We start from the raw sequence: 27,650 nt of genomic DNA on the forward strand, positions 1-27,650 counted from the left end.
AGCAAGGCCAAACAGGGGAGATATGGAAGAACAATGCTGAATAAAGCAGCTTTATGTATAGTTTAACAAATGATACAGAGAATCAGGGAACTAGCTGGGAACTGGATTGGCTGGCTATATGGATACTTGGGGCAGCTTGCTATTGGATAAGTATGCTGGGAAAAAGGATGTATAAAAGCCTGTGTAACTTCCTGCTCTGTTGTGCAGGATTTGAGATTTTATTCTCCCTGTACCTTTTTGCAGCTGCAAATAAACTTTTCTGCTTCTCCACCCCGTTGTGATTATTGGGTGCAGCACACCGGGTAACGAACCAACTCAAGCTGTTGTTCAGCCTCTCGGCACTGGGTGCCGGCAACACAAGGATGACACTTACAGCTCCTTTCCTTGTACTCACTCCTGGCATTCCCTTGGGAGGCAGGGGGATCTGGGAGACCCTGGACACTGGGGGATATTTACCCAGAGCTCAAGAACAATCTACTCAGGGGTGATGCAGTAGAAAAGAGTTGGGCGCTGCTTCCCCCCACTTACTTCCACTTCTCCCCTTCCAGTATGTTAGGATATAGATATTCAGGCCTGTCTGTAGAGGCCTATACTCTAAGAATTTAGGTGTATTTTTATCACTTGGCCAGTTATAGAGGTATAAAAGAAAGAATCAAAATCACTGTCTGCCAGTGTAAGGGCCTTCTCTTACTGTGACAGTCTGAGGACCTGTTCTCAGATAAAGGATAAAGGAGTTTGAGGCGCAAGTGGTCTTCTCGTCCATCCTCCCCGTGGAAGGAAAAGGCCTGGGTAGGGACCATCGAATCGTGGAAGTCAACGAATGGCTACGCAGGTGGTGTCGGAGAGAAGGCTTTGGATTCTTTGACCATGGGATGGTGTTCCATGAAGGAGGAGTGCTGGGCAGAGACGGGCTCCATCTTACGAAGAGAGGGAAGAGCATCTTTGCCAGCAGGCTGGCTAACCTAGTGAGGAGGGCTTTAAACTAGGTTCACCGGGGGAAGGAGACCAAAGCCCTGAGGTAAGTGGGAAAGAGGGATACCGGGAGGAAGCACAGGCAGAAATGTCTGTGAGGGGAGGGCTCCTGCCTCATACTGGGAATGAGGGGCGATCAACAGGTTATCTCAAGTGCTTATATACGAATGCACAAAGCCTTGGAAACAAGCAGGGAGAACTGGAGGTCCTGGTAATGTCAAGGAACTATGATGTGATTGGAATCACAGAGACTTGGTGGGATAACTCACATGACTGGAGTACTGTCATGGATGGTTATAAACTGTTCAGGAAGGACAGGCAGGGCAGAAAAGGTGGGGGAGTAGCACTGTATGTAAGGGAGCAGTATGACTGCTCAGAGCTCCGGTACGAAACTGTAGAAAAACCTGAGTGTCTCTGGATTAAGTTTAGAAGTGTGTGCAACAAGAGTGATGTAGTGGTGGGAGTCTGCTATAGACCACCGGACCAGGGGGATGAGGTAGATGAGGCTTTCTTCTGGCAGCTCACGGAAGCTACTAGATCGCATGCCCTGATTCTCATGGGTGACTTTAATTTTCCTGATATCTGCTGGGAGAGCAATACTGCGGTGCATAGACAATCCAGGAAGTTTTTGGAAAGCGTAGGGGACAATTTCCTGGTGCAAGTGCTAGAGGAGCCAACTAGGGGGGGCGCTTTTCTTGACCTGCTGCTCACAAACCAGGTAGAATTAGTGGGGGAAGCAAAAGTGGATGGGAATCTGGGAGGCAGTGACCATGAGTTGGTTGAGTTCAGGATCCTGACGCAGGGAAGAAAGGTAAGCAGCAGGATACGGACCCTGGACTTCAGGAAAGCAGACTTCGACTCCCTCAGGGAACGGATGGCCAGGATCCCCTGGGGGACTAACTTGAAGGGGAAAGGAGTCCAGGAGAGCTGGCTGTATTTCAAGGAATCCCTGTTGAGGTTACAGGGACAAACCATCCCGATGAGTCGAAAGAATAGTAAATATGGCAGGCGTCCGGCTTGGCTTAACGGTGAAATCCTAGCGGATCTTAAACATAAAAAAGAAGCTTACAAGAAGTGGAAGGATGGACATATGACCAGGGAAGAGTATAAAAATATTGCTCGGGCATGTAGGAATGAAATCAGGAGGGCCAAATCGCACCTGGAGCTGCAGCTAGCGAGAGATGTCAAGAGTAACAAGAAGGGTTTCTTCAGGTATGTTGGCAACAAGAAGAAAGCCAAGGAAAGTGTGGGACCCTTACTGAATGAGGGAGGCAACCTAGTGACAGAGGATGTGGAAAAAGCTAATGTACTCAATGCTTTTTTTGCCTCTGTTTTCACTAACAAGGACAGCTCCCAGACTGCTACGCTGGGCATCACAAAATGGGGAAGAGATGGCCAACCCTCTGTGGAGATAGAGGTGGTTAGGGACTATTTAGAAAAGCTGGACGTGCACAAGTCCATGGGGCCGGACGAGTTGCATCCGAGAGTGCTGAAGGAATTGGCGGCTGTGATTGCAGAGCCATTGGCCATTATCTTTGAAAACTCGTGGCCAACCGGGGAAGTCCCGGATGACTGGAAAAAGGCTAATGTAGTGCCAATCTTTAAAAAAGGGAAGAAGGAGGATCCTGGGAACTACAGGCCAGTCAGCCTCACCTCAGTCCCTGGAAAAATCATGGAGCAGGTCCTCAAAGAATCAATCTTGAAGTACTTGCATGAAAGGAAAGTGATCAGGAACAGCCAGCATGGATTCACCAAGGGAAGGTCATGCCTGACTAATTTAATCGCCTTTTATCATGAGATTACTGGTTCTGTGGATGAAGGGAAAGCAGTGGATGTATTGTTTCTTGACTTTAGCAAAGCTTTTGACACGGTCTCCCACAGTATTCTTGTCAGCAAGTTAAGGAAGTATGGGCTGGATGAATGCACTATAGGGTGGGTAGAAAGCTGGCTAGATTGTCGGGCTCAACGGGTAGTGATCAATGGCTCCATGTCTAGTTGGCAGCCGGTGTCAAGTGGAGTGCCCCAGGGGTCGGTCCTGGGGCCGGTTTTGTTCAATATCTTCATAAATGATCTGGAGGATGGTGTGGATTGCACTCTCAGCAAATTTGCGGACGATACTAAACTGGGAGGAGTGGTAGATACGCTGGAGGGGAGGGATAGGATACAGAAGGACCTAGACAAATTGGAGGATTGGGCCAAAAGAAATCTGATGAGGTTCAATAAGGATAAGTGCAGGGTCCTGCACTTAGGACGGAAGAATCCAATGCACCGCTACAGACTAGGGACCGAATGGCTAGGCAGCAGTTCTGCGGAAAAGGACCTAGGGGTGACAGTGGACGAGAAGCTGGATATGAGTCAGCAGTGTGCCCTTGTTGCCAAGAAGGCCAATGGCATTTTGGGATGTATACGTAGGGGCATAGCGAGCAGATCGAGGGACGTGATCGTCCCCCTCTATTCGACATTGGTGAGGCCTCATCTGGAGTACTGTGTCCAGTTTTGGGCCCCACACTACAAGAAGGATGTGGATAAATTGGAGAGAGTCCAGCGAAGGGCAACAAAAATGATTAGGGGTCTAGAACACATGACTTATGAGGAGAGGCTGAGGGAGCTGGGATTGTTTAGCCTGCAGAAGAGAAGAATGAGGGGGGATTTGATAGCTGCTTTCAACTACCTGAAAGGGGGTTCCAAAGAGGATGGCTCTAGACTGTTCTCAATGGTAGCAGATGACAGAACGAGGAGTAATGGCTTCAAGTTGCAGTGGGGGAGGTTTAGATTGGATATTAGGAAAAAGCTTTTTCACTAAGAGGGTGGTGAAACACTGGAATGCGTTGCCTAGGGAGGTGGTGGAATCTCCTTCCTTGGAAGTTTTTAAGGTCAGGCTTGACAAAGCCCTGGCTGGGATGATTTAACTGGGAATTGGTCCTGCTTCGAGCAGGGGGTTGGACTAGATGACCTTCAGGGGTCCCTTCCAACCCTGATATTCTATGATTCTATGATTCTTAGGCTAAGGCCTTTGGCTAAGCAGCAGAGGCAGCCATAAGCTGGGAAGCGACAGTCACATTCTCACATTCCAACCTAGTCACATTGAAATAAGGTGCTATTGGGCTGTTAGAAATACAATCCTGTCCTGATAATGCCTATCACCTCCAGAGAAAGGGAAGTGCCTAGAAGATGTAAAAGGAAACTTAGTTTGATAGCATCCTGTCTGGTAAGAACTCACTTATCAATAGCTGGGATGTGAAATCCTCATTTCTGTGTTTGTTCTATCACTATAGTCCCCATTTCCCTATTGTTTGTCTGTATAATCTCTGTCTAGTTCTGTGATTGTTTCTGTCTGCTGTATAATTAATTTTGCTGGGTGTAAACTAAGGTGGTGGGATATAATTGGTTAAATAACCATGTTACAATATGTTAGGATTGGTTAGTTAAATTTCAGTAAAATGATTGGTTAAGGTATAGCTAAGCAGAACTCAAGTTTTACTATATAGTCTGCAGTCAATTAGGAAGTGTGTGGGTGGGGTGGGGGAAATGGGAACAGGGAATGGGGGTAAGGAAATTGGAATCATGTTTTGCTAAGGGTAGGAATGGGAACAGGGACACAGGTAAGGTTCTGTGGTGTCAGAGCTGGGAAGGGGGATACTAAGGAAGGAAACTGGAATCATGCTTGCTGGAAGTTCACCCCAATAAACATTGAATTGTTTGCACCTTTGGACTTCGGGTATTGTTGCTCTCTGTTCATGCGAGAAGGACCGGGGAAGTAAGCGGCGGAAGGCATAAGCCCCCTAACACAGTACCTCTCTCCTCTTTCCCTTTCTCACCTCTTCCCTCCCCCATCTGGCAGGGAGAATTGGTCACACTCCAGCTCCCAGGGGTGCTCACTCTTCCAAGCTGGATCGGCCCTTGTGCATGCTGACAGGAGCGTGAGTCTGGGTGTGGGTCAGACCATACAGAGGCTCAGGGACATGCCGAAGAGGGAGCAGAGATGGGGCTAGTTCCCACCTCAGAAAGTCCCTCCAGTGGGTGCAGCAGGCTGCAGCCCAGGTTAGCCTGGAAGGAGCCAGGAAGGGGCCGGAGCAGTGTGGAGCGGGGGGCTGATAAGAAGGAAGCAGGAAAAAGAAGGAAAAGAGCCGTAGGGCAGCTCCTGGAGGTGGGGCTCTGAAAGGTACAAGATGCTGCTGCTGCCTCCAGTGTGAGCTGGGAGCCCGGGCTGAGCTCCGGCTGCTGCTGCAGCCCCAGCGGGGCTGGGCCAGGGACAAACTTTCACTGAAGCGCTTTCTGTGCCCATCGGTCTGGGGACTTTCTCCAGCTGGACCCAGTCCCGGGCTCTGCCGCCCCTGGCCAGAAGCCACAGGCACTAGGGGCCGGAGAGACCTGGGACCAGCGCTGGGCGAGCAGGACAGAGATTCTGCACAAAGGCTCCGGGAGAAGCAGGTCTCGCAGCCCCTGGGGATCTGCTCCCGTGTGGGGAATGAGCCTGGGCGGGGCCTGGTCAGTGATGGAGCCGCTGCCCTCTCGCTGCCTCAGGTGTAGTGCGAGAAACTGCTGTCTGTAGGAGTTTGCTACTTAGGGTGCACTAAGCACGCTCACACGGTCTGAGCATGCTCATTAACATCAGCTGAAGTCACTTCCCTTCACCCTGCCCTTACTTGGCATAAGGTTCTGCCGACTGCTTTTTACAGGGCTTAAAAAAGGGGCAAAGGGGGCAAATCAGAGCAGGGGGGTGGCCAGGGTCTGAGCAGGGGGCAGAAATTGACTGGTCAGGGGGGTCAAGCAGCTGGAGGCAAGGTTAGGATAGGGGCTGAAGGGCAAAATCAAGGAGTTTGCCTGGGATCTGCCTGAGAGGAGGTACGCTAAGGGCTGCATTAAGGAGGCTGTGTTGGTGAGTATCTGAGTGTTTGTTTGTTGTGAGTATCTGAGTGTTTGTTGTGAGGACAGTTTGACCGTGTGCTTGATTGTTGTTTGAAAAGGGCGGGAACTGGGTGTGCTTTGTTCCAGGTGAGCCTTAAGTGGGCCTGACTGTATAAAAAGCCAGTCAGCTGCGAACCAGTTGAGCAGTGAACAGCACAGCAGCTAACAGAAGGAGTTTGCCTGGGAGTTCGCCTGGGGAGAGCCTGCTTAGGCTTACATCTTGCCGAAGTCTCTGAGTAATTACTACAACTCCTGAGGAAGCTCGTAGAAGGAAGGTAATATGGATGGGGGGTGTTCAGCTGTTGTGACCTGCACTGGATGTGCCATGTTTGTCTTTCTTCCACAGGACAGAAGTGACTTTGTATGTACAAAGTGCAAGCTGGTCTCCATATTGGAAGAGAAGGTTCAAGGTCTGGAGCAACAGGTATCGACCCTGCGTTGCAGAAGAGAAACTGAAGATTTCCCGGACAGACGTCAGGATATGCTTCTACGGGCACAACGTTCTGAAGATTCAGAGCAGGCTGCGCAGCGGGGACAGGAGGATGGTGAAGAAATTTGGCAGCATGTGACCTCCAGAAGAAGAAAGGGGAGCGTCCATGTACCAGCAACGCAGATACAGGTAAGTAACCATTTTCATGTTCTCTCCACAGGTACTAATGCGGAGAGTGGACTAGATGATACATCTGAGGGAAGGGAACAGAAGGAGACTCCACCGATTGGAAGGCATGAGATGCACTGTCCTAGGGTTGGGGGTTCCACGACCACCACTCCCAAGAGAAGGAGGAGGGTGGTGGTGGTCAGGGACTCTCTCCTCAGTGGGACTGAATCATCTATCTGCCGCCCCGACCGGGAAAACCGAGAAGTCTGCTGCTTGCCAGGAGCTAAGATTCACGATGTGACGGAGAGACTGCCGAGACTCATCAAGCCCTCGGATCGCTCCCCCTTCCTGCTTCTCCATGTGGGCACCAATGATACTGCCAAGAATGACCTTGAGCGGATCACTGCAGACTACGTGGCTCTGGGAAGAAAGATAAAGGAGTTTGAGGCACAAGTGGTCTTCTCGTCCATCCTCCCCGTGGAAGGAAAAGGCCGGGGTAGAGACGGTCGAACCGTGGAAGTCAACGAATGGCTACGCAGGTGGTGTCAGAGAGACGGCTTTGGATTCTTTGACCATGGGATGGTGTTCCAAGAAGGAGGAGTGCTAGGCAGAGATGGGCTCCACCTAACAAAGAGAGGGAAGAGCATCTTCGCAAGCAGGCTGGCTAACCTAGTGAGGAGGGCTTTAAACTAGGTTCACTGGGGGAAGGAGACCAAAGCCCTGAGGTAAGTGGGGAAGTGGGATACCGGAAGGAAGCACGAGCAGGAGCACGTGAGAGGGGAGGGCTCCTGCCTCATACTGAGAAAGAGGGGCGATCAGCGAGTTATCTCAAGTGCCTATACACAAATGCATGAAGCCTGGGAAACAAGCAGGGAGAACTGGAAGTCCTGGCACAGTCAAGGAATTCTGATGTGATTGGAATAACAGAGACTTGGTGGGATAACTCACATGACTGGAGTACTGTCATGGATGGATATAAGCTGTTCAGGAAGGACAGGCAGGGCAGAAAAGATGGGGGAGTTGCATTGTATGTAAGGGAGCAGTATGACTGCTCAGAGCTCAAGTATGAAACTGCAGAAAAACGTGAGAGTCTCTGGATTAAGTTTAGAAGTGTGAGCAACAAGGGTGATGTCATGGTGGGAGTCTACCATAGACCACTGGACCAGGGGGATGAGGTGGATGAGGCTTTCTTCCGGCAACTCACAGAAGTTACTAGATCGCACATCCTGGTTCTCATGGGAGACTTCAATCACCCTGATATCTGCTGGGAGAGCAATACAGCAGTGCACAGACAATCCAGGAAGTTTTTGGAAAATGTAGGGGACAATTTCCTGGTGCAAGTGCTGGAGGAACCAACTAGGGGCAGAGCTCTTCTTGACCTGCTGCTCACAAACGGGGAAGAATTAGTAGGGGAAGCTAAAGTGGATGGGAACCTGGGAGGCAGTGACCATGAGATGGTCAAGTTCAGGATCCTGACACAAGGAAGAAAGGAAAACAACAGAATACGGACCCTGGACTTCAGAAAAGCAGACTTTGACTCCCTCAGGGAACTGATGGGCAGGATCCCCTGGGAGAACAACATGAGGGGGAAAGGAGTCCAGGAGAGCTGGCTGTATTTTAAAGAATCTTTATTGAGGTTACAGGGACAAATCATCCCAATGTGTAGAAAGAACAGTAAATATGGCAGGCGACCAGCTTGTCTTAACAGTGAAATCCTTGCTGATCTTAAATACAAAAAAGAAGCTTACAAGAAGTGGAAGATTGGACAAATGACCAGGGATGAGTATAAAAATATTGCTCGGGCATACAGGAGTGATATCAGGAAGGCCAAATCACACCTGGAGTTGCAGCTAGCAAGAGATGTGAAGAGTAACAAGAAGGGTTTCTTCAGGTATGTTTGCAACAAGAAGAAAGCCAAGGAAAGTGTGGGCCCCTTACTGAATGAGGGAGGCAACCTAGTGACAGAGGATATGGAAAAAGCTAATGTACTCAATGCTTTTTTTGCCTCTGTCTTCACGAACAAGGTCAGCTCCCAGACTACTGCACTGGGCAGCACAGCATGGGGAGGAGGTGACCAGCCCTCTGTGGAGAAAGAAGTGGTTCGGGACTATTTAGAAAAGCTGGATGTGCACAAGTCCATGGGGCTAGATGCGTTGCATCTGAGAGTGCTAAAGGAGTTGGTGGATGTGATTGCAGAGCCATTGGCCATTATCTTTGAAAACTCATGGCGATCCGGGGAAGTCCCAGACGACTGGAAAAAGGCTACTGTAGTACCCATCTTTAAAAAAGGGAAGAAGGAGGATCCTGGGAACTACAGACCAGTCAGCCTCACCTCAGTCCCTGGAAAAATCATGGAGCAGGTCCTTAAGGAATCAATTCTGAAGCACTTAGAGGAGAGGAAAAGATCAGGAACAGGATCAGGAACAGTCAGCATGGATTCACCAAGGGCAAGTCGTGCCTGACGAATCTAATTGCCTTTTATGACGAGATAACTGGTTCTGTGGATGAAGAGAAAGCAGTGGACGTGTTGTTCCTTGACTTTAGCAAAGCTTTTGACACTGTCTCCCACACTATTCTTGCCATCAAGTTAAAGAAGTATGGGCTGGATGAATGGACTATAAGGTGGATAGAAAGCTGGCTAGATTGTCGGGCTCAACAGGTAGTGATCAATGGCTCCATGTCTAGTTGGCAGCCGGTATCAAGTGGAGTGCCCCAAGGGTCGGTCCTCAGGCCGGTTTTGTTCAATATCTTCATAAATGATCTGGAGGATGGTGTGGATTGCACCCTCAGCAAGTTTGCAGATGACACTAAACTGGGAGGAGAGGTAGATACGCTGGAGGGTAGGGATAGGATACAGAAGGCTCTAGACAAATTAGAGGATTGAGCCAAAAGAAATCTGATGAGGTTCAACATGGACAAGGGCAGAGTCCTGCACTAGGACAGAAGAATCCCGTGCACCGCTACAGACTAGAGACTGAATGGCTAGGCAGCAGTTCTGCAGAAAAGGACCTAGGGGTGACAGTGGACGAGAAGCTGGATATGAGTCAGCAGTGTGCCCTTGTTGCCAAGAAGACCAATGGCATTTTGGGATGTACAAGTAGGGGCATTGCCAGCAGATTGAGGGACGTGATCGTTCCCCTCTATTCGATGTTGGTGAGGCCTCATCTGGAGTACTGTGTCCAGTTTTGGGCCCCACACTACAAGAAGGATGTGGAAAAATTGGAAAACGTCCAGCGGAGGGCAACAAAAATGATTAGGGGACTGGAACACATGACTTCTGAGGAGAGGCTGAGGGAACTGGGGATGTTTAGGCTGCGGAAGAGAAGAATGAGGCGGGATTTGATAGCTGCTTTCAACTACCTGAAAGGGGGTTCCAAAGAGGATGGCTCTAGACTGTTCTCAGTGGCAGCAGATGACAGAACAAGGAGTAATGGTCTCAAGTTGCAGTGGGGGAGGTTTAGGTTGGATATTAGGAAAAACTTTTTCACTAGGAGGGTGGTGAAACACTGGAATGTGTTACCTAGTGGTGGAATCTCCTTCCTTAGAAGTTTTTAAGGTCAGGCTTGACAAAGCCATGGCTCGGATGATTTAATTGGGGATCGGTCCTGCTTTAAGCAGGGGGCTGGACTAGATGACCTCCTGAGGTCCCTTCGAACCCTGATATTCTATGATTCTATGGGGGAGAGAAAGGAGCTGGACTTAAGCCCAGGGTGAGGTGCTGCCAAATGGTTACAAAGGGCAAAACTCTGACACAGGCTGGGGCAGAGGGCTAACAGTTACCCCGCTGGACTGAGACACCAGTATTCAAAAAAATATGGTGGTGGGGAAGCGGTGCTTTTATTTCCCTTCCCACAGACAGCACCTCTCAGCATTGGCTTCCCAGGGGTGGGTTCTTAAAGACACATGCATTCCAATGCTTTTTCTTAAAGGCACAGGCATCCCAATGCCTAGTCACTGCAGCTCCTCTCTGTCTGATGTAACATACTGTTGTGCTGCAGGAGAGTTAATTCAGTGATATATTTTACATATACCCCCTCAGAAACAAAGAATCCCTTATCAGTGTATCTGACTGCACAAAGTCTCATAGCACTTCACAGATTTGTCTTATCTGCTGCTGGGATTCCCTGATTCCCTGAATTACTCTTATCACTTCATCATTTAGCTTTGTTATTGTGGAGATGCATGTGATTGTGCTATTTAATTTATATTTTAACTACTCATTGAAAATATGCATAAGTAAGTACTTGCTAGTAGTTTTAGCAGTGACATTTGTGTTTCTAGTATTGCACTTGCTATGTTTATTTTACTGAGAGTTCTAATTTGGAATTTTTAATTCTAACTTTTTCTTCTTATTTTTAGAGCAGAAGTTTATTCTCTTGGATCATCTGACTTCCAGTCTGACTGAATTTCTGACCAATTTTTTTTTCTGATCAAAGCAGGATCGGTCCTGCTTTGAGCAGGGGGCTGGACTAGATGACCTCCTGAGGTCCCTTCCAACCCTGGTATTCTATGATTCTATGATTCTATGACCGGCTCTCAAAACGTCTTTTTCATTCAATCCACCAATGGTGATTGCCTTTTGTAACTGCTGTTTTGCTTCTCAATCCAGCCCTTAGTGTTTTTCCAGATGCTATTGCTTGTGTGTAGAACTTGATTCACAAATATTCAACAAAGGCCGTATGCAATTGTAACACCGACAGACCCCAATCGTCCCTGGAGCTTAGAGCATGAGCCTCTATCGCATGAGCTAAGGCTGTAGGGCAGACTCCATCAAATCTCTCTCTCTCTCTCTCTCCAACCCTCACCCCCTGCCCCACTAGATGGGACAGGAACAACACACACACCTATAACATCTTTCTCAGAGGCAAAAGTCTATTGTAACTTTTGCTGAACATTAGAACTGCCATAGTGGGTCAGACGAACAGTCCATCTAGTTCAGTATCCTGTCTTCTGATAGCAGCCAGTGCCAGGTGCTTCTGAGGCAATGAACAGAACAGGCAATCAACGAGTGAACTATCACATCGTCCACTCCCAGCATCTGGCAGTCAGAGGTTTAGGGACACCCAGAGCATGGGGATGCATCCCTGATTATCCTGGGGCACTCCACTTCATACCGGCTGCCAAGTAGACATCAAGCCGTTGATCACTACCCGTTGAGCCTGACAAACTAGCCAGATTTCTATCCACCTTCTAGTCCATTCATCCAATCCATACTTTTTTAACTTGCTGGCAAGAATATTGTGGAAGACTGTATCAAAAGCTTTGCTGACGTCATGCCCACTGCTTTCCCCATAACCACAGAGCCAGTTATTTCACCAAAGATAATGGCCAATGGCTCTGAAATCACATCAGCCAACTCCCTCACCATCCTCGGATGCATTAGATTTGGACCCATGGACTTGTGCATGCCATGCTCAACTCCTACTCACAACCCACCCACCACAGTGATAAATCATAGAATAGAATATCAGGGTTGGAAGGGACCTCAGGCAGTCATCTAGTCCAACCCCCTGCTCAAAGCAGGACCGATCCCCGACTAAATCATCCCAGCCAGGGCTTTATCAAGCCTGACCTTAAAAATATCTAAGGAAGGAGATTTCACCACCTCCCTAGGTAACACATTCCAGTGTTTCACCACCCTCCTAGTGAAAAAGTTTTTCCTAATATCCAACCTAAACCTCCCTCACTGCAACTTGAGATCATTACTCCTCATTGTTAGGGGGCTTATTCCTTCACCCACTTACTTCCCTGGTCCTTCTCGCATGAACAGAGAGCAACAATACCCGAAGTCCAAAGGTGCAAACAATTCAATGTTTATTGGGGTGAACTTCCAGCAAGCATGATTCCAGTTTCCTTCCTTAGTATCCTCCTTCCCAGCTCTGACACCACAGAGCCTTACACCTGTGTCCCTGTTCCCATTCCTGCCCTTAGCAAAACATGATTCCAATTTCCTTACCCCCATTCCCTGTTCCCATTTCCCCCTTTAGCAAAACATGATTGCAATTTCCTTACCCCTATTCCCTGTTCCCATCTCCCCTCTTTAGCAAAACATGATTCCAATTTCCCCACCCCCATTCCCTCACTTCCTAATTGACTGCAGACTATATAGTAAAATTTGAGTTCGGCTTAGCTATACCTTAACCAATCATTTTACTGAAATTGAACTAATCAATCCTAACATATTGTAACATGATTATGTAACCAATTATATCCCACCACCTTAATTAGTTTACACCCAGCAAAATTAATTACAGAGCAAACAGCAACAATCACAGAACCAGACAGAGATTATACAGACAAACAATAGCAAAGTGGGAACTATAATGACAAGACAATACAGAAGTGAGGATTTCACATCCCAGCTATTGATAAGTGAGTTCTTGCCAGACAGGATGCCATCAAACTAAGTTTCCTTTTACATTTTCTAGGCACTTCCCTTTCTCTGGAGGTGACAGGAATACAATCCTGTCCTGATAGTGCCTAACAGCCCAATAGCACCTTATTTCAAAGTGACTAGTTTGGAATGTTAGGATGTGACTGTCGCTTCCCAGCTTATGGCTGCCTCTGCTGCTTAGCCAAAGGCCTTAGCCTGAGAACAGGGCCTCAGACTGTCACAGTAAGAGAAGGCCCTTACACCAGCAGATAGTGATTTTGATTCTTTCTTTTATACCTCTAGAACTAGCCAAGTGATAAGAATACACCTAAATTCTTAAAGTACAGGCCTTCGCAGACAGGCCTGAATATCTATATCCTAACACTCATTCTGCCATCTGCTACCACTGAGAACAGTCTAGAGCCATCCTCTTTGGAACCCCCTTTCAGATAGTTGAAAGCAGCTATCAAATCCCCCCTCATTTTTCTCTTCCGCAGACTAAACAATCCCAGTTCCCTCAGCCTCTCCTCAGAAGTCATGTGTTCCAGTCCCCTAATCATTTTTGTTGCCCTCCGCTGGACGTTTTCCAATTTTTCCATATCCTTCTTGTAGTGTGGGGCCCAAAACTGGACACAGTACTCCAGATGAGGCCTCACCAATGTCGAATAGAGGGGAATGATCATGTCTCTCAATCTGCTGCCCTACTTATACACCCCAAAATGCCATTGGCCTTCTTGGCAACAAGGGCACACTGTTGACTCATATCCAGCTTCTCATCCACTGTAACCGCTAGGTCCTTTTCTGCAGAACTGCTGCCGAGCCATTCGGTCCCTAGTCTGTAGCAGTGCGTGGGATTCTTCTGTCCTAAGTGCAGAACTCTGCACTTGTCCTTGTTGAACCTCATCAGATTTCTTTTGGCCCAATCCTCTAATTTGTCTAGGGCCCTCTGTATCCTATCCCTACCCTCCAGCATATCTACCTCTCCACCAGTTTAGTGTCATCTGCAAACTTGCTGAGGGTGCAATCCACACCATCCTCCAGATCATTTATGAAGATATTGAACAAAACCGGCCCGAGGACCGACCCTTGGGGCACTCCACTTGATACCGGCTGCCAACTAGACATGGAGCCATTGATCACTACCCGTTGAGCCCGACAATCTAGCCAACTTTCTATCCACCTTATAGTCCATTCATCCAGCCCATACTTCTTTAACTTGCTGGCAAGAATACTGTGGGAGACCGTGTCAAAAGCTTTGCTAAAGTCAAGGAATAACATGTCCACTGGTTTCCCCTCATCCACAGAACCAGTTATCTCGTCATAGAAGGCAATTAGATTAGTCAGGCATGACTTGCCCTTGGTGAATGCATGCTGACTGTTCCTGAACACTTTCCTCTCCTCTAAGTGCTTCAGAATTGATTCCTTGAGGACCTGCTCCATGATTTTTCCAGGGACTGAGGTGAGGCTGACTGACCTGTAGTTCCCAGGATCCTCCTCCTTCCCTTTTTTAAAGATGAGCACTACATTAGCCTTTTTCCAGTCGTCCGGGACTTCCCCAGATCGCCATGAGTTTTCAAAGATAATGGCCAATGGCTCTGCAATCACATCCGCCAACTCCTTTAGCACTCTCAGATGCAGCGCATCCGGCCCCATGGACTTGTGCTCTCCAGCTTTTCTAAATAGTCCCGAACCACTTCTTTCTCCACAGAGGGCTGGTCACCTCCTCCCCATGCTGTGCTGCCCAGGGCAGTAGTCTGGGAGCTGACCTTGTTTGTGAAGACAGCTTTTCTAAATAGTCCTGAACCTGTTCCTTCACCACTGAGGGGTGAGATGCTGATGTGGCCAACATCAGAAGACGGTAGGAAAGCAGGGCCAGCCCCCCTGGTGGGGCGTCTCACCGTTCCCACTCAAGGTGCTCACTTTTGCAGTGGGGCAGGAGATTTTTCCCCAAGAGGCTTTTCCCCAGCTGGCAAGAAGCAGAGAAACACCGAGGCTCCAAAGGTACTACTTCGCCCCCTCAGGCACAGGGACAGGTGCACATTTGGAGGAGGAAACTGCTCTACACGCTAGTCCAGGCAGCTGCCCATTTTCTTTGGCAAGTCAGGAATGGAAAAGGCTAGACTGAAAACACCTGGGACTCATGCCCTAGCCTTTGTGACGCCCAAAACCAACTCCTTCCCGGGGCTCTAGCTGAAGCCACAGCATTGGCCTGAGCGGCCAAGAAGGGGTTTCAGCCCTGAAGGGAGCAGGACTTTCAGTACAAAAGGAAAACTGCACAAGCACAACCACAAAGGGACTCGACCCCTCAGTTGCCTGATCCGAAGTCAGACGCTGTATCCGTTAGGCCACGTGGTCACAGGAGAGAAGCCTCTCCAAGCACTTCTTTAGGAAAGGCAGACAATGTGTTTCTCAGGTCATCTACTGAGGGGGCAGAGACACTCTGAGCACACAAAGTCGAGTTCCCAGCGAGATGTGAGACTTAATTCTATGGAGCCAGGTGCAGGACTTTTGCAGGGAGGGTTAAGCATGGGGGATTGGGGTGCAGTGGACGGACTGGTTGTCTAGGAGTGGAGATTTAGTTGCACTGAGGCACAGGAGGGAGGAGGAGGAGGAGGAATCCTGCTGATAGGCAGTAGCTGTGGAGAAAAAGAGGAGGGGTTCCTGGGACTTTTTTTTGCCTCGCTTTTGCATGCCTGCCTGCTTGTGTTTGTGGTGGAAGGGGTAGACGTTTTCAGCAAGCCTGGCTAGTTCAATCTGTAGAGCAGGGGTGGCCAACCTGGGGCTCCGGAGCCACACGTGGCTCTTCAGACGTTAACATGCGGCTCCTTGTCCAGGCACCGACTCCGGGTCTGCAGCTACAGGCGCCAGCTTTCCAAAGTGCCGGGGGCGCTCACGGCTCCACCCCTGGCTCTGCCCCAGGCCCTGCCCCCACTCCACCCCCTCCCGCCCCCTCCCCTGAGCCTGCCCCCTCCCCTGAGCCTGCCGTGCCCTCGCTTCTTCCCCCTCTCCCCAGAGCCTCCTGCACGCCACGCCATAGCTGATTGGGAGGTGCAGGGAGGGAGGGGGAGGTGCTGATCGGTGGGGCTGCCAGTGGGTGGGAGGCGCTGGGAGCAGCGGGGAGCTGATGGGGGGCTGCTGACATATTACGGTGGCTCTTTGGCAGTGAACACTGGTAAATTCTGGCTCCTTCTCAGGCTCAGGTTGGCCACCCATGCTGTAGAGCATCAGGCTCTTAATCTGAGGGTACAGGGTTCAAGCCCCTGCCCGGCCACTCAGCTTGTACACTGCCTTGTGGGCCAGGAGCTAAATGATTCCTGATCATGTCCAGAGCCACACACGGATTCCCAGAAACCGTGGCAATTTCCTGGAAAGGCGCCTTTCTCCGGCTGAGTCCTTAGGAATCAGGAGAGGCCCAAATCCACAGGAGCAGGCCTAGAAAGCACAGTCTCAGGCTAGCAGGAAGTGCTGTGGGGCCAGGTGCTGAGGAAGCCCAGAGGGAGAGCAGTAGAGATGGGGGAGGAGAGAGAGGGAGCAGCTGCAGAGAAGCAATGAGTACAGCGTGCAAGTGTAAAGGAGGGGTCTGGTCCTGATGATGTGGCAAACTTTCCTGGCTTATACACGACACGGGTGGAATTGGTTAGTGAAAGGATCCGAGTCCTCACTCCCACTCCCTTACCCAGAGGCCTGCCTGACCTCGAGGACTCTCCTTCTAGTCTCCTGTGTGGCAGAGTCCTCGTAACCCCGACAAGGCTGGGCCCAGGATTCCTGGGAGGCTCGATCCCCAGTCTTGTCATAGAATCATAGAATCATAGAATATCAGGGTTGGAAGGGACCCCTGAAGGTCATCTAGTCCAACCCCCTGCTCGAAGCAGGACCAATTCCCAGTTAAATCATCCCAGCCAGGGCTTTGTCAAGCCTGACCTTAAAAACTTCCAAGGAAGGAGATTCCACCACCTCCCTAGGCAACGCATTCCAGTGTTTCACCACCCTCTTAGTGAAAAAGTTTTTCCTAATATCCAATCTAAACCTCCCCCACTGCAACTTGTCATGGTCACTTAGAACAGGGGTAGGGTGTCCCCGCTCTTGACACTTCCCTGACCCACTCATCATTGCATGCGCTTCAAGCAAATACAATTTATTAACCAGCAATCAATTTAAAACATAAGGAAAGATGGGAAAGGTTAAAAGAAAACATGTCACCCCACTCTGTGGCACAGGGAGATCACCAACAGTGTCTCTGGAACGCAAGGGAAGTTCACAGTCTCTCCCTCATATGTCCAAGGCGTCCTTCCCAGGCCCTGGCTGTGCTGCAGGGATGCCACGGGCTGGACGCTTGCTCTGGCCGTGGTCACATGCCCTCAGGCTCTAGGTGGCAGGACCCTTCTTCCAAGCGTCAGCCCCCATGTTGGGGTTATGATCCCCCCACAAGTCTGGCCTGCAAGGCCTCTTGACTTGTGGAGTCTCCCTGCACTGGGCTTTCTACCCAGGGTCCCCCTTGCCCTTCCCAGCTGCTCACCACACCCACCTCCAGCCCCAGTGCCGCTGCTGCTCTGCCTCCATCTCCCTGGGCCATTCCTCCGGCCTCTCTGGCTCTGCTTGCTGCAGCTCGTCTCCCAGCATAGATCTGCTCCCTGGACTGCTTCTATGGCTCCTGCTGCTGCAGCTCGTCTCCCAGCACAGATCTGCTCCGGTTCTCTCTGGCTGGCGCAGCTCTGCTCCCCGGCTCCTGCTCTCTCCTTAGCTCGGCCCTACTCTGGCCCACGTAATTCCAGCTCATATGGAGGATGGGACCCCTTGGCCTGGTGACTCCCTCATTAGATTGCCTGCCCTGTCAGTCAAGCTAACTTGGAGCTTTGTCCTCTCCCCATTGCCCCTAGAACTGAAAGCCAAGGAAGCTAAACCCCACAGACTAGCCATGGAGAAGAAAGAAAGAAAGAGAGAAAAAAATGCTAATTGGATTGCTAGTAAAGCAGAACCAGAACCTTCCCACATCACTGATTCCCATCTTCCAAAAATCCACAAATGGGAACGATTGTGTCCTGCATGCAAAGTGACAGACGATATTACAGAATATTTCAGATTCCTGAGGACAAGAAAATTCCCACAAAGTTGCAAAGTTAACTAGTAAAGTTCTGAATACATTCAAGGAAGTGCCAATTCAGGATGGTTTAGATTGCTATAAACTCAAAGAAATGATTTTGAAATGATTTCAGATCTCCCCAGAAACATATCGGGTGAAATTTAGGAATCTTAAAAGAAATGCTGGTATGAATAATGGGGAATATGTAAACAAGATGAAAGATCTGATGGGAAAATGATGAGTGGAAGGGGAATTGCAAGCTTTGAAGAAATGTTTGAATTTGTTGCTCAGGAGCATTTCTTAAGCATATGTAAAGATGATGTGAAGCAGTGTCTACGGGACAAAAATGTGAAAACTGTGGATGAGGAGGTGTCTCTAGCTGATGCCTTTGAACAGACCCAGATATCTACTGAGTGTAAACCACAGAAAGGGAGTTTAAACCTGGTGGAAAGCAGGGTTCCCGTTTTACCCCTGGGAAAAAGGAGGGTGGGTGGGAGGCTGGGCACTCATCCCCAAACCATTCCTCTAATCCCCATCCCAAACCTCCTGTGAAAACAAGAGCCAAAAAGGTGCTGTCACTGTAATTCCACTGATAACCTGAGGAATAAATGCCCTGTTCTGAAAGGAAGCAGGCAACAAATAGCCCATGTTAATTCTGCTGTCCTCAACACAGAAACCTTGCATGTGCCAGACACTTATTGTATTGGTTTTGTGGGATTACCATCTGCAGAACCAGACACGGAGCACATAAAGGTTGTCAAGATTAATGGCGAGGTTTGCCTATGATGGGAGGCTACAAGTGCAGAAATTTCTGTGGTTAAGCAGAGTGTAATTCAAGAAGGTAAGACTGCCAGGAGAAAGGGCAGAACTTTTATTAGTAGGAGGTTACAGGATTCTTGTGCCTTTGACGAAAATGCACATAGAAACTGATGGTTTTAAAAACTATCCCCATTGACATGCTTATTGAAAATGATTTTTTTTAGTGTAGCTCAGACTGTTATGGTGCATAGTCGCAGCAAGAAGAAATATGATGCTGGGACCCCATAGGGAAAGAGTAAAGTTCCATGAACTGCTGAATGAATGGGAGAGAGTCTCTTTAACTGCTCTGCAGGAGGGGGAAGCAGCATTATTTCAGGTGTAGGGGAGGTTGAGACCAGTTCCTGCACTGCTGCTGAAGACTCCACCACGTCAGGAAGGGAAGGGGATAAAGTGCCTGTCAGTGAGAAAACTGTCCAGGCTGTTAGCTGTGAACCCTTTGCAGCTGAACAGGGGTCATATCCTGCTGTAGAGAGCACAGAGAGGTATGGTCATAGAGGGGGGCCTAGAGAAGAAAACTGGTGAAATAATAGTGGAAGTACATGAAAGTCTCCTCACTGGTCATTTGGGAGAGGATGCCAAGGATAGAGTGGCTGATTCAGCATCTGTGCACCCAGGCACTCAGCCTGACTCATGTTCAGAGAGGACTGACTGTGAAACTGACCTCCCAAAGGGGAGCAGTCACACAGCTCACTTCTCGGGGACAGAGAAAGGGGCAATGGAGGGTACCCCAATCCAGGTCCCAGTTTTTCAGGACACCGGTCCTGATATGCTTCTGGAAATAAACTGTCTCTCTTTAAGACAGGATGCAAATTCTACTGAAGAAATGCTTGTCTGTGAGAATGCAAATGACTCAGTTGGCAGAGGGGAGTAGGGCTTCCCCTGGGGTTGGTAAGACACAGAGAGCAGCTGAGTGAGAGCTCCTGGGAAAAGTTTTGTCAGACCAAAGAGCAAACACTCTTAACCCAGACAGCTCATATCACAACCCTCTAGGAAAAGGGGGAAGGTCCCAGTGCTGGGAGTGAGGATCACATTGTAACCCCAAGAGGGGAGATGGATTTTTTGCATGTGCATAACCCCAGGGTTGGGAGACAGCTCCACAAAAGGCCAGCCAGTATGCAGAATCCCCCTACATCCTTATCTCACCACACCATGGAGTACCAAAGCCCAAAATATATGATTGCATTGAGGACCCACACTGAAGGGGACACTGAAAGGAACACTGGAGGGAAATTAAAACCAGTAACTGAACACGTTCTAAGGTTCACGAAGGAGTTGGAAGACACAATGTGGGTATTGAACAAACCAGACTGTCTAAATAGAAGATAAAGATACTTGGAAATGCCTACCTGTGATGAAGGATATGGTGTTACTATTAAATCTCATGATAAAAGGTTTGATACTAATGGTAAACCTTATGACAAAGAATTTGATATTGATGGTAAATCCTATAAAAAGGTGCAATATACACAATTTTTGGGAAAAGCTTTTGGGACATGCTAGGAGTGGTAAATAAGAGCACAGCCTTTGTTAGGAAGCTTTATGGTAATGCTGCTTCTCAGCTAATACCTGTAAATAGGCTTGAAGCTTGTCACAGCAGAGAAACCATAATAAACTTGGTCTGCTGAGAAAAAGGGGAAACTAAGGCACTCCACCTCATTGCATTGATGGCTAAATGCCAAGATACACTCTAGAAAACATTAATATCTGTATTGAGCTAATACCAGTTGGAAAAGCAGAAGGGTTAACAATGCTGCACAGATACAAAGAGGTACTTTCTAGCAACCCAGAGAAGGCATACTGGCTACCTTTTGAGATCATCAGACTGATCCAGAAAGTGTTAAAAGGTACACAGAACTTTGCAAGAGCACATGTGGGAAACGCTACCATGTTTAGCAACACTTGGGAGTTATATGGTCAAAACCTAAGACAGACGTTGGGCACACTGCCTCCGCATTAGACTGGCTAACACTCCTGTAGTAAGTAGGGAGGTGTGACACTCTGGGCCCAAAAGCAACACCCTGGCACCCCCGTATTTACTAGGGTGATATGATTATGATACGCTTTGTACAAAGTATGCCTTGGGAGGTTCATTTTGAACGTCTTAATCTGTTGAACATTAATATCCTGTTGGATTGTATGAAGTATTGTGAAATGAGTTACTAAAAACTGTTATGATGTTGGGAACACCCACATTACAGTTACAATAAAGAAGTAGCCATCTACAGCCAGAGAGCATTAATGGCTCATCAACCCACAATCCACTATCCCAGAGAATACTTGGAGAAGGCAAGCAGGCCATGGGATGGACTACCACATGTCACAGTAAGGATCTTTCTAGCAAGCTGGAAGAAGGTATAAAGAGAGAGACAGTGACATCATCACTTAGCCTCTTGCCTCTACCCCATCTCAACATCTGGAGGAAGGCCTGGAAGACAGAGACTTTGAACTGGGGAGTTTGGTTCCAGGCTGGAAAAGGGGCCAGTCTGTGCACTGAGGAACTGTAACCTGCTCGCAACAGCTGTCAGGGTGAGAAAAGCTGTTTGAACCAACTCTTGCTTAGAATAAAAGTTTAGGATTTACAATGGGTGTTTCTATTTTTATTTCTTAAGATAAGTAACTTTGACCTTTATGCTTACCACTTATAATCACTTAAAATCTATCTTTCTATAGTTAATAAACTTATTTTAATGTTTTAGCCTTACCAGTGAATCTGTCTAAAGTGCTTGAGAAATCAGCCCAGGTCTGCATGTCCACTTTCCTTTGACAAAGTGGCAAACTAGGTAATGAACTTACACTGGCCAGGCTTCTGACCAGTGCAAAATGGGACTGTTCTGGGGTGCAAGGCTGGAGAGCTGGGGGGAATTGGCTGGAGCCTATTGATCATTCATGAGTGGCTGGGAGATCATCTGTGTTACACAGTTGGGTGTGTCCCTGCCTGTGGATGGCTGTGTACGTGCAGTGCCTATCAGAGGCTTGGAGCTTGACATCAGCGTCACAGTGTGAGAGGCAGCCCAGGCAGTGCAATCCACACTAAGGCAGTTGAATATTTTAACATCAAAACCAAAACATTGTTCATGGTTAAGCTACAACCCCAAAGCCAATTAAATCTTCCTCCTCAGATTTCACGATTGGCTAAATCCTTCTCCTTCCCCCTCCAACACAGATCAAAACCTTACTGGGGCTTTAATAAGCAGAAGTTTAACAGCTTGTCACTGAATAGTTTACAGCTAACAGTTTAAGTTTCTTCAGACTTCACAGAATGGGGAGTACACATTCGAGCATTTCAGAGGGCAGAGTTTAAGGGATATTTAGATTTGGAGAACTATTCTATCTGGTGCGTTCCCTGTCTGGACTCCACTGGCGATCACTGGTGCACACACTGACACACTACTATGATAGGAAAGCCAGGACGTCTACCAGTCAATAAAAATGAAAGAAAAAAACAGGACAAGGAACGCTAAAATGACAAGGGGTTGGAACTTGCCAGCTCTCGTAGTGTTCCGACTCACGTACAGTAGGAGCAGTAGCTGTAGTCAAGAAACAAAGTGATTGGGCAGCTGGCCAAGCACTCCCCACTGCTGGGTTTTCTCAAGTATAGAGAGATGGAAAAGGCTGCCAGAGCCTGTCATTGATGACATGACTTCCTTCCCTAGAGGGGATCAATCTTTCTTAGAGAGCTTGTTGACTGGAAAGGTAGAAGATTTCAGCCTTTCCTTGGTCTTTATGGTTGACAATTCCAGCTTACTCCACTTTAGGGTGTGTCCCCTGAGATCTCTGGGCAAATCAGGGTGAAGTATGTCTTGGACACCGACAACATGACCCAATGCAGTTGGAATGAGGCAAACTTTGGGTTAACATCATTTTGGAAAATTCTTCCCTAATCCAGCAGTTTTCTTAAAGTACCTGTTCATGAAAACCACATTCAGTGTAGATGTGTGAACCCCAAAGATAAAAACGAAAGAAAAAGCAAGGCCAGTTTTGAGGATGGCTCCATAGCCTGGCCTAAACGGTTCAATAGCTATGCTTTAATATCTAGTGTTAGGATATAGATATTCAGGCCTGTCTGCAAAGGCCTGTACTTCAAGAATTTAGGTGTATTCTTATCACTTGGCTAGTTATAGAGATATAAAAGAAAGAATCAAAATCACTGTCTGCTGGTGTAAGGTCCTTCTCTTACTGTGATAGTCTGAGGCCCTGTTCTTAGGCTAAGGCCTTTGGCTAAGCAACAGGCAGCCATAAACTGGGAAGCGACCGGTCATATCCTCACATTCCAAACTAGTCACATTGAAAGAAGGTGCTATTGGGCTGTTAGGAATACAATCCTGTCCTGATAGTGCCTATCACCTCCAGAGAAAGGAAAGTGCCTAGAAAATGTAAAAGGAAACTTAGTTTGATAGCATCCTGTCTGGTAAGAACTCACTTATCAATAGCTAGGATGTGAAATCCTCACTTCTGTATTGTTTTGTCATTATAGTTCCCACTTTGCTATTGTTTGTCTGTATAATCTTTGTCTGGTTCTGTGATTGTTCCTGTCTGCTGTATAATTAATTTTGCTGGGTGTAAACTATTTAAGGTGGTGGGATATAATGGTTACATAATCATGTTACAATATGTTAGGATCGGTTAGTTAAATTTCAGGAAAATGGTTGGTTAAGGTATAGCTAAGCAGAACTTAAGTTTTACTATATAGTCTGCAGTCAATCAGGAAGTGAGGGGGTGGGTGTGTGGGTGGGTGGGGAAATGGGAACAGGGAATGGAGGTTAAAAAAATTGGAATCATGTTCTGCTAAAGGGGGAAATGGGAACAGGGAATGGGAATGGGGAAATTGGAATCATGTTTTGCTAAGGGCAGGAATGGGAACAGGGACGCAGGTATAAGGCTCTGTGGTGTCAGAGCTGGGAAGGAGGATACTAAGGAAGGAAACTGGAATCATGCTTGCTGGAAGTTCACCCCAATAAACATTGAATTGTTTGCACCTTTGGACTTCGGGTATTGTTGCTCTCTGTTCATGCGAGAAGGACCAGGGAAGTAAGTGGGTGAAGGAATAAGCCCCCTAACATCTAGCTTTTTCAAAAGGAAAGGAAAGGGGTCTGACTACCTATAAAAATAACTGGTTACAGACGTTTTTAACAAAAAGAACAAACCAAAAAACTAGTAATGGTCTCATGCTTTTTCCATCATCTTTCTTATAAATATATATTGACATCTCATCACAGAAGTTGTCTTTCCTTTGCTAACAAGAACTAGAGAAACTAGGTAACCCTAACAGTCTAACTGGGTAAAAGGTTACATAACTGTCTCCTTGAGTAGTTGTGCTCCTAACAGAAATTGACTTTAAAGCTTGTCAGAATAAATTCAGTTTGAAATAGAAATAATTAAAGTCTATACAGTTCTGTATTCTCATGCACATTATTACTCTCTCATATTCCATCACCACAACCTTTGGAGTATGGTTTTATTTCAGAATTCCTTAGTAAGAAGTGGTAAAATACCTCAAATAAGCTTTTAAGGATTAGCTACTGTTTGCTATATTAGTAATGAAAAGAGAAATATAATCAGAAATATATTGGAAAGATGAAAGTTATCACATAATTAGTCTCTTGTTCGTTAACAAATAATGAACTTCATGTTTAATTTCATTGTCACTGGTAACAATAACATAATCAAAGATTACAAAATCTTATAATATATGGTACTTTCCTTTAATTCCATTTAACACCCATTTCCACCAAATGAACCCTTCTGTAAACTTGTGGTTTACACCCATATAGGTGCCTTCCATTTCTGGAAGTTAATTTATCTGTGGCTTTTCTGACATAAGTGTTGGTGGAAAGGGTCTCACACTACGGGTGGGAAGGCTTGCAACATGAGTAAAACCATCTCTATTCTATTTTCACACTTTTTATCTTTCAAAGTAGCTGGAGATGGAGACATGATGCAAAGGCATAAAACACAAGACCAAAACTAAGAGACTAAAGCATAGAATCAGGACTCAACATTCATGTATCTTGCAGTCTGAACCTGGAGCTTGACACAGTATTTCCCTAATGGGTTACCACCACTTGCACAGAAGGAAAGTCCTTATTGTCCAACAGTGCAGCCAGATTGGGATTCATGAGGAAGGAATGTCCTCAGAAAAAGAGTTGATCCTCCACTCTGCCTCGTGAAACTTTGGATTCAAATGGTAAAGGGCAATTTCAATCTAACCACTGCATCCTTTGGGACTCTAATCAGTGCCACTGAACTAGGGAGTTGTGTTCTAAACACAGTTTTACTTTGACCATAGCTGTCAAGGTTCCTCCCCCACTCTGAACTCTAGGGTACAGATGTGGGGACCTGCACGAAAACCTCCTAAGCTTACTTTTACCAGCTTAGGTTAAAACTTCCCCAAGGTACAAGCTATTTTACCCTTGGACTTCCACTGCCACCACCAAACTTTATCTGGGTTCCTGGGAAAATGTAGTTTGGACACGTCTTTCCCCCCAAAATCCTCCTAACCCTTGCACCCCACTTCCTGGGGAAGGTTTGGTAAAAATCCTCACCAATTTGCATAGGTGACCACAGACCCAGACCCTTGGATCTTAAGAACAATAAAAAAGCATTCAATTTCCTTACAAGAAGACTTTTAATAGAAGTAAAAAAAGAATCACCTCTGTAAAATCAGGATGGTGAATACCTTACAGGGTAATTAGAGTCAAAACATAGAGAATCCCTCTAGGCAAAACCTTAAGTTACAAAAAAGACACACAGACAGGAATATTCATTCTATTCAGCACAGTTATTTTCTCAGCCATTTAAAGAAATCATAATCTAACACATAGCTAGCTAGATTACTTACTAAGTTCTAAGACTCCATTCCTGTTCTGTCCCCGGCAAAAGCATCATACAGACAGACACAGACCCTTTGTTTTTCTCCCTCCTCCCAGCTTTTGAAAGTCTCTTGTCTCCTCATTGGTCATTTTGGTCAGGTGCCAGCGAGGTTACCTTTAGCTTCTTAACCCTTTACAGGTGAGAGGATTTTTCCTCTGGCCAGGAGGGATTTTAAAGGGGTTTACCCTTCCCTTTATATTTATGACAATAGCTCACAACAGCTTTCATCTCTATGGTGAAAACCAACTACTGGGTGCCTGCTGTTTTTACCTGAGTTCTTGCCAAATCCTTGGTCTTGATGAGGGCAAATTTACATTTCTCTGGAGAAGAATCCTTTACCAAACCATCCAAAATCTCAGAAGTGCTAGTGAAGAATGACTTCCCCAAACATGCTCAGTTTATTTCTTTAATCTGATGGAACAAGTCTAAATTAGAAACTAAATAAACGTCTGGATGAGAATCACTATACGGTACAAGCCGTGGGGGGTCTATTCAAAAAGAGTAAACTTTCTGCAGCTGTCCCACATTAAACACTCATTTCATTTGATACACATTGGAAGCATTACAGAGGGTGAGTTCAACAACAACAACAAAGCACTTCTATTTTCTCCACATTTGCATTGCTAGAGACAGCACTTCTCTCTGTTAGGATTAGCTAGGAGATATCTTCAGGAGTAACCACCTCTAGAGCCTGGGTAACAACTAGGGTTGCCAACCTTCCCAGATTGGCTGGGAGTCTCCCAGAATTGGCCTCAATCTCCCGGTGGCTATTACAAGCCATTCGTGAAATTTTAATAGGTCGTTAAAAGTCCAGTGGGCAGTGCAGCAGGGCTAAGGCAGGCTCTCTGCCTGCCCTGGCTATGAGCGACTCCTGTAAGTGACCGGCAAGTCCCTCTGTCTCTTAGGAGCAGGGACGGCCAGGGATCTCTGCGCACTGCTCCCGTCCAGAGTGCTGACTCCACAGGTCCCACTGGCCCGGAACTACGGCCAATGGGAGTTGCAGGGGTGGTGCCTGCAGGCAGGGGCAGCACGCAGAGCCACTTGTCACCGTTCCTCAGTCATAACTGAGAATACCAAATTCAGGACAAACTCAGAAATAGGCCAGACACACCCCAAAACTGGTGGTTATTCTCCCATAAGATATACCAGACCAGCAACAAATGTAAACTTCTGTTTCACCACTCTGGCTAACAAAAAGTCAGAAAAGCAGTTTCCTTAGGTATTCCAGTCCTTGTATCACCACCAAAAACACTAAACTTAATGATGAGTAGTTATTTAAAACCAATTTAATCAACCAAAGGGTTCTTCTGATCTCAGAGGACCAGCCACACACCCAGGTCAATACAGAACTCAGATCTTACCCAATAAACATGCTGTTGCCATTCCTTTAGTATCTAAAATCTAAAGGTTTATTTATAAAATGAAAGAAAGAGGTGAGAGTTAAAATTGGTTAAAAGAATGAAATACATACAGTAACTGCAAAGTTACTGGATCAGGCTTCTAGCAGTGATGGAATAAACTAATGGCTTGTTAAGTCTCTGGTTGCTGCCAAATCATTGGAAGGTCCTCAATCAATTGGTTAGAATGCTCCCATTAGTGTAAGTCCATATTCCAGTGGCGATGTTTCCAGGGCTTTTACAGCTTCTGCGAAGTGAAGGGAAACCCATTGTTCTAGTTTGTGGAAAATTACAGGTAACAAGATGGGGTTTGGAGTCACATGGGCAAGTCACATGTCAGTGCCTGCTTCGCTTAGTTATAGTGGAGGCCATTACCCATACTTTCTTTAGTTAGAACGTTCACAGGAAAATCCATCAGGCATGGATAGAAGACTTCCAAGGTCCACTGTGAGTTCAGTGTTCTTTGATGGGCCATTCAACTTGAATAGTTCCTTCACAGTGTGCTGGCTAAATATCTTGTGGGTGTTACCACAGGAGCAAACGTGTAGTAATAGAGGTACATAGTTAATATTCGTAAATTCAGGTACCAAGACAATACATGCACAGAAATAGCATAAGCATATTCAGAAAATC

General features: G+C 47.1%; 1 protein-coding gene across 9 annotated transcripts in view; it reads right to left on the reverse strand.

The window, feature by feature from the left end:
• Positions 1-24,451: 24,451 nt before the first annotated feature.
• LOC144276191 (uncharacterized) overlaps positions 24,452-27,650 on the reverse strand; it is a 76,540-nt gene continuing 73,341 nt past the window's right edge. For 8 of the 9 annotated variants that reach the window (XM_077836125.1, XM_077836124.1, XM_077836123.1 and 5 more), the window contains one exon: positions 24,452-27,532. The gene's annotated coding sequence lies outside the window, so the exon portion shown is untranslated. The remainder of the gene's footprint in view (positions 27,533-27,650) is intronic. The other variant, XR_013348194.1, reaches the window with a different exon arrangement.

Source organism: Eretmochelys imbricata, chromosome 16, assembly GCF_965152235.1.
Source record: "Eretmochelys imbricata isolate rEreImb1 chromosome 16, rEreImb1.hap1, whole genome shotgun sequence".
Lineage (NCBI taxonomy): Eukaryota > Metazoa > Chordata > Testudines > Cheloniidae > Eretmochelys > Eretmochelys imbricata.